Source organism: Sphaeramia orbicularis, chromosome 6 (genome assembly GCF_902148855.1).
Source record: "Sphaeramia orbicularis chromosome 6, fSphaOr1.1, whole genome shotgun sequence".
NCBI lineage: Eukaryota > Metazoa > Chordata > Actinopteri > Kurtiformes > Apogonidae > Sphaeramia > Sphaeramia orbicularis.
Window position 1 is genome coordinate 36,285,200 of NC_043962.1, and position 11,200 is coordinate 36,296,399.

Consider the following 11,200-nt stretch of genomic DNA (forward strand, 5'->3'; position numbering starts at 1 on the left):
TTTATTTTCAGGATGCCATAGTATTCAGTATAGTATTTTACCCATCTTTGAGCTTCTTTAGCTTGCTTGTGCTGAAATGCTGGTGCTTCTCAAAGTAGTGCTCCAATCTCAGTGTGTCTTTCACCCTCTAGCCACAATTATTTACATAATAGTGACAACTCTCTTGTTTACATTTCTGAATGAAGGAGATTTCGAAAGCTATGAAGAGGACTGGCACCCAAATGAGGGTTGAGTTATGAAATTAATTTATTTAACTATGAAACATTGTCAGAAAGGCTAAATAACAACAGCATTAGGGCTTGTTTTTTCTCTGGCTGGAAAAGAAAAAGTATATACCACAGGTTCAGAATCAAAGCCTATTAAAGAGACCTGTTTGTTTATATCCTGCTGCATCACATGACTCAAGCTTTCTCTGCAGATATCTGCTGTGACAGTGATTGGACCCTGTATCTGTCAGTATAAATACATGTGGTTCCAACAGATATCAACCTGAAAACTTGTTTAAAGCTGCGTGTTAAAGTAATAGTATTGAAGTGTATTGTGTTTTATTACACATGTCAAGGTCAAGTTTATTTATATAGCACATTTGAAACAATGCAAAGTGCCCAAAGTGCTGTACAAATCTGCAGATTCAAATGCAAGATATATTCAAGTAGTAAAATAAGAATAAATGCAAGATAAAACATAAAAAAACCCAGATACAGTCATAGAATAAATAGCATCTAAAAACCCAACCAGAAGAATAAAACAAATAAAAGTCACACATTTGTATTAAAAGCCAGTACAAATAGATGCGTCTTTAAAAGAGGTTTAAAGTGCTCAATTGACTGTGCACAAGTGACATGTTTGGGCAGAGTTCCAGAGCCTTGGACCTGCTACAGAAAAGGCTCAGTCACTGTTTGTCTTCAGGTGGGTTCTTGGTATGTCTACAAGCAGGTGACGTGAAACATGTGAAATGTGTTTGCCTAGTAGTTGGCTGAAGTGATTTTTAATAAAAAATAATTTGCACATTCTACCGTGGTGGTTAAGTTGATGGAAAACTGTGGAAATGATTGATAGAAATTGAACCATAAATGATCACAAAATCTAAATAACTACACATTTCTCATAACAGGTGTCAAACAATAAACATAATAATGTAATTTTCCTGAACATCCACTGATGTTCCTGTTACTATATTTTGTAGATTATGCAAACTGACACACACACACACACACACACACACACACATACACATACAAGCCTTCAGTTAAGTACTGCTAAAATATCACCACTCTTTGGATGCTAGGTATTACATTTCCAACACTGTTCCAAGGTGACCAAGTCCTTTTCAACAGTACATCAGTTCATGGATGAGGCATGTTTTCATATACAGCCTAAATGTCTATTACATCACATTCTGCAAAGTGATTATTTGCGATTATATGTGATTAGTTATAAGTATCAAAGCCTCATAGGGACTATTTAAATGCTCACTAGTATCCTAATTCTGAGCCTTATCCTGGTGTTGAACATACTCAGAACATAGTGTTCACATGGAACACAGAAATCTGGATCGCGTCGGCTTCCTGATAAAACCTGGTAAGTGACATTTTTGGTTGGGAATAAAAACCTGCTATCTCCCCTATTATTATAGCTTCAAATTTCAGTCTCCTGTGGAAGTTATTTACATTTCATCATAAGTACCAACATTAAAGGAATAGATATTTTTTTGTCATATTCCACAGTTTCCTGTTATATAAACAGTTTTTTGTTTCTCCTGTAAAATTTTCCCAAAAGTCACATAGCAGGTTTTATCAGGAAGATGATGATATTCTGAACCTTGTATATGTGGTAAATACTAGTATCCTGATGACTTGTTGCTGCTGCTGTTTTATGTGGGTGACTGTGATGTTTACGACAAAATGTTTTAATTCCAGAAACTGTTTTCTAACCTTCAAGTCACTATGGAAAACAAGGCCACTTTGGTTTCTAACAGAAATAGCACCATTACATGGATCAACAGGTAAACATGTTCTCCAGTTGCTGTTTTGTCACTATAACCATGCAGGATGAGGAGGTGGGTGAATATCTGCTGCTATGACTGATGGCAGAGGGCCACTATGATGCAAGTCAGTAGTGGCTTTTCCATTGAAGATCTATGCAAAACTTTACAGATATTTACTAAATGTCGAAAAAACTTTGTGCGTCCATCATGTCAGGTAGTGATGCAAAGTCAGAAATGCCCATTTCTTCTAAACTGCCCCTCTTCAGATCCATTTATTTTATTGAATTTCTCTGCAGAATTGATTTAGTTCTACTCCATAAATGTCATTGCCTGTACTGTATCCAATGGTACAATAAATCAATCATTAAGGAATATGACATGCTTGTCTTATATAAACATTATTTAGCTTTTATTATTATAGACCCTATTGAAGAGAAATTTAGGTTCTCTGGAAAATCACCACTCATCAATTAATTGTTAATCGATCGATAAGGTCAACCAACTAATGATTAATGATTTAATTGATAATTTGCATCCCTAGTCCAACGGTATCCCTGATACGTCTGGGGTACTCCAGTGTTCGGGTTTCTCAAAACTAAGGTTCTAAAATCAGGATAAGATAATTACATGTGCCAACACAGAAATGGGACATAGCAAAACCCCATAATATTCAACATATGGACATACATGTAACCACAGTGAATGAAAAGTCAGCTTAATTTATATCCCTTGTTTCAAAATGTCCTGAACCTTGAACATTTGTGTTCAAAAATTCTGTGATTAATGCTTTCCCAATTAACTGTAGGATGCAATTGGCCAAAAGCTACTGATCTAAACTGTTGATCCATTAATCCTATCAATATGTGTAAATAATTGGTGTAAAATGCAGTTTGTCATCTTTTCATGGTCTTCCGATATGACCCATTTGGACATTTAGAGGCTCTGTAGTGAACGTGGAAACACTGTCATACTACAACATTGATTCACCAGTAAAACCCATGGAGTTGGATCAATGACAGTGGATTGACACACTTGGTTTGTGTCCAGTTAATGCTGTATTTTATTGAAAAATTCACCTTTTCTTCAATTTTTTTTCTGTTTTTATACAGTAGCCTTTGACTTTACTCTGAGCTTTATGAACATCATGATCAGTCAATTAAACACAGAAAAATAGATGATTTTCACTGGAAAAATGCAAAATTCAGAGGATAATAGTAAAATAAATGGTGATAAATCACTTAGGAAAGGTTAAATGAAGAGAAAAAATAATTTGGGAACTGCCACAGAAGTCATACTGGGTCCTTATGGGTTAAATAAATGACACTAAATTAACAATCCTCAAAAATAAATGTTTGGTGATGATGATTCCTATGCCTCATCTATGAGCTCCAAATCTAGTAAAGAAATGAAGTGAACTCAATGACTCCCTTAGAGCCTAAAGTGTGAATAGAAGGTTATTCTGGGATGTTCCTGTCCAGTTTTATCTGTAGTTTTCCTCGGCTGCCGGCTCATTTCTGACCCTTGTCCCACTTGTTTGATGGATGACTTTATGACACTATTTTAGTCCAGAGCGTCACTGAGGGCCAGGCTTCCCAGCCCCGGGTATGTGACCTTTCTCTGAGTATCTCTTGTCAGGAAAAGATGCGTCAGGACAAGAGTTTAATGAATCCACACGATCATGTTGAGCATGCAGAGCTGGATGGGAGGGTCCAGAACATTCTACCGGATCAGAGCTGCATCATCAAGAAAAGACGTTCAAGTGCAGTGGGAATTCTGGTTTGTTTCAGCTGCACACATTCACTGCAGAGCGACAAAAATACCTCCAGCCTTTCAGAAGTTGACTGCACAAATAAATTATCACTCTGAAAATAACATGATTAATTACCTCTATTTTTTGCAAATGTCATTCATCTGAACTATATATGTTGTTTCAGTCACCATCAAGATTTAAACCTATCATTAGTTTCACATATTCAGCAGATCAACAAAAAAATCATTCTGGGATGCAGTTCTACTAAGATGTAAGTCAACGAAAATATATTCAAGGGTAAAAATCCTCATGTTGTCATTTTATTTTATTTTTTTCATTATTTTAACACTGTAATGTATATGTAGCTTTGTTGATGTTAAACCATAAAGACCGAAGCAGCCGCTAGAGACCAAAACCATCAGCTGATCTAAAATGTTTAATAACATCTGAGCCACTAATCTTATCGATACAAGTAAATAATTGGCGTAAACTGCAGTTTTTCATCTTTTCATCGTCATCAGATATGACCCATTTGAACGTTCAGAGGCTCTGTAATGAACGTGGAAGCAGGCTCATCTTCTACAACATTAGCCGCTTTTCCATTGGACATCTGCGGAAAACTTTACCGATATTTACTAAATGTCGAAAAAACAAAGTGCTTAATGTCGGCTTTTCCATTAAATCACAAATGTGATGATTTGTTTATTTATTATCGCAAGATGACACGAGAAGTCATTCCATAAACATGGCGACAAACGTAAATATGGTGTTGATTTACTGATATATTCATTAATATTATATATTACCTCCGTATCTCGTACTAAATTAAAAAATTATTGGGTCTCCTGGTGTGTCCACACATACCGCAACATGTTTCTTCTTCTTCTTCGCTCATTGTAACGTACGTCAACATCCGTTTTTTATTTTTCACCTGACTGTAGTTGCGAAAAAAGGTCTTTCCATTGCAGTTTTGCATGATATACCATTTGTATTATGCCTATAAAACCATCTCTCGCCAGCGCAAAGACTTTTAATTGAAAAATGAAACTTTTGGCAAAATTGTCGTTTTTCCATTAGGTAAATTTTTATGCGCAAGTTATATTTGTGCAATTTGAGGGTCAATGGAAGAGCAACTATTGATTCATCAGTAAAACCCATGGAGTTGGATCAATGGCAGTGGATAGAGACGCTTGTTTTTAAGTTCAGTTATTGATATCTTTACTGAAAAAGTCACTTTTTTTCACTTTTCTCTGTTTCTGATCAGACTCTGAATCAGAATTGTATTTATTGCCATGTAAGTAAACGGGATTAACATTACTAAGAATTTGCTTCTGTGGTTTGGCGCGTACATAGAACATGGAATAAGTAAGAAGCATGCAGTGAAAAATAAAATAAAATAGAATAAAAATGAATAAAGAAGTAAGAGAGTAAACAAGTAAGCAGAAATTGAAAATATACAATATACAGTGTGGACAAAACCAGTGGGTTGAGTGAGACTATAACGGTACCTGTTATGGTTCTGTGCAGATAGTGCAAGTAATTTACAATGCAGTCAGCAGGTGGATTAAGTGACAATGCAGTGTATTTGGTGTTGGTGCTATTGAGATATATAATAACCTCAACTTTAACCTGAGCTTTAATGAACATCTATACGATCAGTGAATTAAATATAGGAAAATAGATGATGTTCACTGAAAGAAACACAAAATACAGTGGACAATATTATAATAAATGGTAATAAATCACTTAAGAAAGGTGAAATCTACAGAAAAATTAATTTGGAAACTGCCACAAAAGTAGCACTGGGTCTTTATGAGTTAAGTCAGATTCCTGCCAGATCTTCTCCTGGATCTCATGGTGATCCCCATCCATGCCCACCAGGGGGCCACAGCCTCTACCGGCCACTCATTGGGTTCCTCTAGTGCTAAAACTGTATCTGCCTCTCATACTGTAAAACACTCTGTATAAAATCCTCCACCGTTCACAGAACAACATGACATGTGTTTTTATAATTCCCCTGTTGCCCTGCTGGGAAGTCACTTTAGGTAAAGGGTGTCAGCAAAATGCCTGAAATGTAAAATGAGAAAGCAGATCATATAAGAGCCAAGTTAACAGTGTCACAAATCATCGTTCTGGGAGACCTTTACATGCAGTTTGTTCAGTGTTTGTGTGGGATAATGTTAAATGGTAAATGCCAAAAATAGTTTGTGTAAAAGTTCTTTAATTTAATGGAATGCTTTTTTAATTTTTGATGGGCTAGAAATCCAAGTTCGTTGCTAAAAACCAGCAACATGAAGGCAAATAAGTACAAGTTTAGTAAATATGTCTAATAATGGAATAGTGGAGTAAATTTATTTCATTGGTTAAAAAAGGTTTTCTTTGAATGTGCAATAAAAAGACACCATAAATAAAAATAAAACTATTATCACAGGCTGATTAATATAAACCCCCTGTCCCTACTGTAAGCCTGGTGTAATGAGTACTTAGAAGAGGTATTTATGTTTATATTTGATTACACCTTAGTACAGCTCTGAAACTATTAACTGAATGTTTCTCCCTTGAGGTGGAAGTGGGCACTGCAGTTTGTTTCGTGGGTTGTCTGGCATGTTGGTAAATGTGTTCACTAATGCTCAGTAAGACCACAGCATGCTGGGAATGCTTGACTCACACACACTGTTTTACCTCTATACTTATATAAAGGACCCATATTAGCAAAATGCATTCTCCCACCTTTACCTTAAACATCATCAGTACATGCTTAACTCCTTTGTCCTTAAGGGTTAATGTGGAGTTTTAACCCATAAAGACCCAGTGTGACTATTGTGTCAGTTCCCAAATACATTTTCCTCTTTATTTAACCTTTCTTAAATGACTTATCACCATTTTATTGTTATATTATTCTCTGCATTTTGCATTTTTTCTGTGAAAATCATCTATTTTCCTATTTTTAATGTACTGATCATGTAGATGGTCATTGAAGATCAGATTAAAGTTGAGGGGTATTGTATGAAAAACAGAGAAAACTGAAGAAAAAGTGACTTTTTCAGCAAAATATTTCATTAACTGAACATAAACCAAGCGTTTCCGTCCACTGTCATTGATCAAACTCTATAGGTTTTGCTTGTGAATCAATGTTGTAGAAGATGGTGTTTCCACGGTAACTACGGAGCCTCTGAACGTCCAAATGGGTCATATCTGATGACCATGAATAGATGACAAACTATATTTTACACCAATTATTTACATGTATTGATTGGATTAATGGATGAACTGGTATTAAACTTTTTAGATCAGTAAATACTTTTGGTTGATGGCGGATGTTTGGGTCTTTATGAGTTAAAGGGAATTTCCATCAGGGGCTTATCTGTAGTCAGTGTACAGACTTCAGTACAGTAGATGTCTGTGGGTATGACCCCAGTTTGGAGAATCCCACAGGAGCTCCAATATGCAGCTAATACTGCTAAGGATGGGGCAGCAACAAAACAACAAAACATATTTAGAGTATTCCACAGTTTCCAACAAATTTACCCTTCGGACAGGAAACTTGAGCCATTGCTCTACTGAGGCTATGTCCAGATGACAATACTTGTGGTATTTTTCTTTTGCGGATTCTGAAAGTTTTGCATCTATACACGTATCATTTCAAGAAATATTAGCGTCCAGATGTAAACAGGAAAACTGGGAGGAGAAAGGTGTAATACGTATGCCACGCCTATATGTGGCGCTGTACACAAACAGACAGAGCTGCAGGATACACCAAAATCACAGAGAAATGCAGGGTCCAGGTCGCCCTTTTAGCAGGACACAGTGATGGATTTAAAAGTATCTGATGTGTGTATCTGTTCATGCGTCTTTGCTGGTCGTCGTTGGTACAGCGTTACCAGGTTTTGTTGTAGTAGTGGTAGTACTAGTGCGTAGCAGCACCTGCAGTCCAAACACTACTCTGTAATCCACCATTGTTGTTGTTGTTGTTACGGGATGTTGTGTTCGGGGTATCATCTTCTGGTCACGTGGTATGGCATCATTGGTTCCATAAAGTGGTGTTTTGCATATCCACACAGCAATGCAAGGGCGGCATTGTGAGATTTTTCTACTCTGGGACCCGTTCTCAAAAAAACCCCGTTTCAGGGCACCGACAACACTGATGTCAGATGAACAAAAGGCCAAAACTGATATTAAACTTTTGCAGATTGACATAATTTTGTTGTCATGTGGACAGGCACCGAGACACACAAAACTAAACAAAAACCACTAACAGAAACATTAGTGTTCACCTAACAGGACATAGGAGTTTCTGGTTTGATGCCACCTCAAACAGTAACTTTGTGCGATTTTAGTGTTTTACCATATTAGCTTAGCCTAACCTCTTTAAATATACAGGCCAAAGTGAGGACCAACCACGTTATTTTACTAAAATGTCACGGCTAACTAACTCAGAATGAGTTTCACAAACTTATATCTATGATTATACAGTGGATGCTTCACTGTGGGTTTACTGACACATAGAGTTTAATTATAATACATCCTCTCTGACCTGAAACACCTGAATATCTCATCACTCTACTCTGGCACCTGATCTGTGGTTGTACTATTTGAGTGTCAGATACTGCCCAACCCTCAGGGGCTGAAAATCGATATATACATATATATATATATATATCACAGCACACTTTTTCACTGGAAACCTTTAAAAACAGACACATGCACATACTGTTATGGGAAAGCCAACAGCTTGTCAAGATGTGAATTGCATGTTTGTTTTCTTAAACATAATTGTTACAAGGTTGTAAAGGACTACACTATAGATTTTTTTTGATTTATGTGCTTATATTGTGTCATATTTATATTTCACAGTAAGTAACCTGAAGCTGAGTCTAATGTGGCACCCACTCATGGGCCAGAGCCAGCTCAGATCTGGGTCAAAGTAATGCTGTTACAGTCATAAATGTACTTGACAATTATTGTCTTAAAAAAATGATGACTAATGATTTGTCGTTTTCTCCTATTATAGTATAATCCTAATGATAATTTAATAATATGTGTACATCTTATAGAGACGAGGCGTTTGAGACTGAACAAAGGAACAGATTACAGGTCAGAGTGGCCTTTCAGTCAAACCTACACATGGAGCTGGTGACCTAAATAACTAAAAATACACCCATGATGTTATAGTCAGTAGAAATGCCGTCATTTAATTTTTAGAAGTTTATAATTGGATGTGGCTTAAGATGAAGTGTTTGTTCTGCAGAGACAGTCTTGTCTCTTCCAGTTGTGCCATATGGGAAAAAAAATGCAAAACAGTCAACAGTAAAGTAATTTAATTAAGTAATTTTATGGTCCTGTTTGAATCATGCCATTGTTTACACTCTTCATATGTGTTCATTTAACCCCTTGTCATCATGAATTCGCCTCAGTTATCCACATGGTCTATGATCCAGTTGATCTAGTTACCTATGATCTCTGACGTTCATGGACCAGTTTCAAACCCTGTTTCACTGGCGGTGTTATTATGTTGATGACATTCTCTGTTGAGGGAACTGGTCAATACCAGCATCAACAAAACAATCTACATACCTGAGACTTGAAAATTTGTTTTATTACGATTATGCCAATTATGCCTAATTTTACTAATTTGCATCATAGCTGTGGGTAGGTGCTATCTAAAAACTGACAATCTGAACTTAGTTTAGCATCTGCCTGACAGCAACAGCACAGTTTTTTTTAAATATACAGTTGCGGGAAAAAATGATTAGACCACCCTTGTTTTCTTCAATTTCTTGCTCATTTTAATACCTGGTAGAACTAAAAGTACATTTGTTTGGACAAATATAATGATAACAAAAATAGCTCATAGGAGTTTAAGAGCTGATATCTAGCCATTTTCTATGTTTTCTTGATAATAACGAAAATCACTTCAGTTCTTACATCAATATCTATGGCATTGTACTGCAAAAAACAGTGCTTTTACTCATTCCATGATTTCTTTTCTGTCTGTTTTAGTCACATGATACACACAGGCGTTAGTACTTGATTACATAACCATTGTTTCTGATGACTTTTGATGGTCTAATAATTTTTTCCGTGACTGTATATAAATTTGGGCAATAATGGGTTAAAAGCTAATTTTACAAACTGAAAAAGTGACAGGTTGTTATAAATTTGTTGATGTATCACTGTTAAAAGAGGTAAATACAAAGATAATCATAGAAGTGACATCATTGTAACTTCTTTCCCTGCAGCTTTTTGTGTGTGTGTCATTTTTGCCTCTAACTAGTCACCTTCTTTAAGAATCTGCAGAGGTAATGGTAGTTTTAGTATTGGTGACGTACAACAAACTGTGACTATCTTAACTTGTAAAATTAGTTTTTGAAATGACAAACATCTCATGCGGAGTTGATGCCAAAATGTAAAGAGGATTGAAATATTATTTGTGTCTCTCTGTTGACTGCTGTTTATTTCTGTATTATGTCCCATGGGGAACAGTGGAATGGATGGAACTTCACATATATCACCTCCCATGTTATTGAACCATAGCAGAGGAGGGCAATGCAACAAAATAGTGTCATTAAGGTCAAACTTCAGAGAATGGGAAAAATTTAAGTGATGGAAATATGATATCTGTGTTACTTCCAGTCAGCTGTTTTTATACAAGTGAATGGAAACGATTCTAACAATTTTTCAAAATGATCCCAGTCACTCAATAATGACAGTCAGGAGGTTATGTAATAATTGTGACAGGTCTAGGGTAAACTGTGCCAATCCTCAGCCACAGTCGCCAATGGAAAATGTTGGTTAAACAAAGCTAACATCCACTTACTGAAAAACAACTCCACAGGGCACCACCTTTTAAAGTCCAATAATGCAATTGGAGTTAGACTTTTTTGTTTTTATCAGTGATCATGTGACCTGACCCTTCGGTGTCGACTTACCACATGCCACACGACCTCATCAACCCCCAACACACACTCCCTGTGCTCTGTGTAATAAAACCACTGGCAGCCTCCACCTGTCCTCCTCCCTGACTCCACACCATGCCATCACTGACGGGTGTGTTTATACTGCTATACTGGTGTGTGTGTGTGTGTGTCTGCAGGCCTATAAGCGTATCTGAGTGTGTGTGTGCATCAGTTTCAGGAGTCCATCTTGTTTTTTCATTTGTTGTGCTCCGTGACATTTGTTCCTGCAGCTGAACATGTGCAGGACAATTTCTCGATTCTTCCAGCAGTGGACAGCTGCGGCGTGAATTACACTAAAGCTGCTGCTTTGGGGGGATTAGGTCGGTGTGTATGTGTGTGTGTGTGTCTGTCTGTCTGTCCTGGCACATGTAAACCCCATGCAGTCAGAGGTCCTTCAGGTCTTGGACCAGGACCAGAATCTGAACTTTTACTGTCTTCTCTGAACTTTATGGACCATTATAATGTTCACCAAAGTAACTGATTTAAAAAAAGTCTCCAGTACATGGT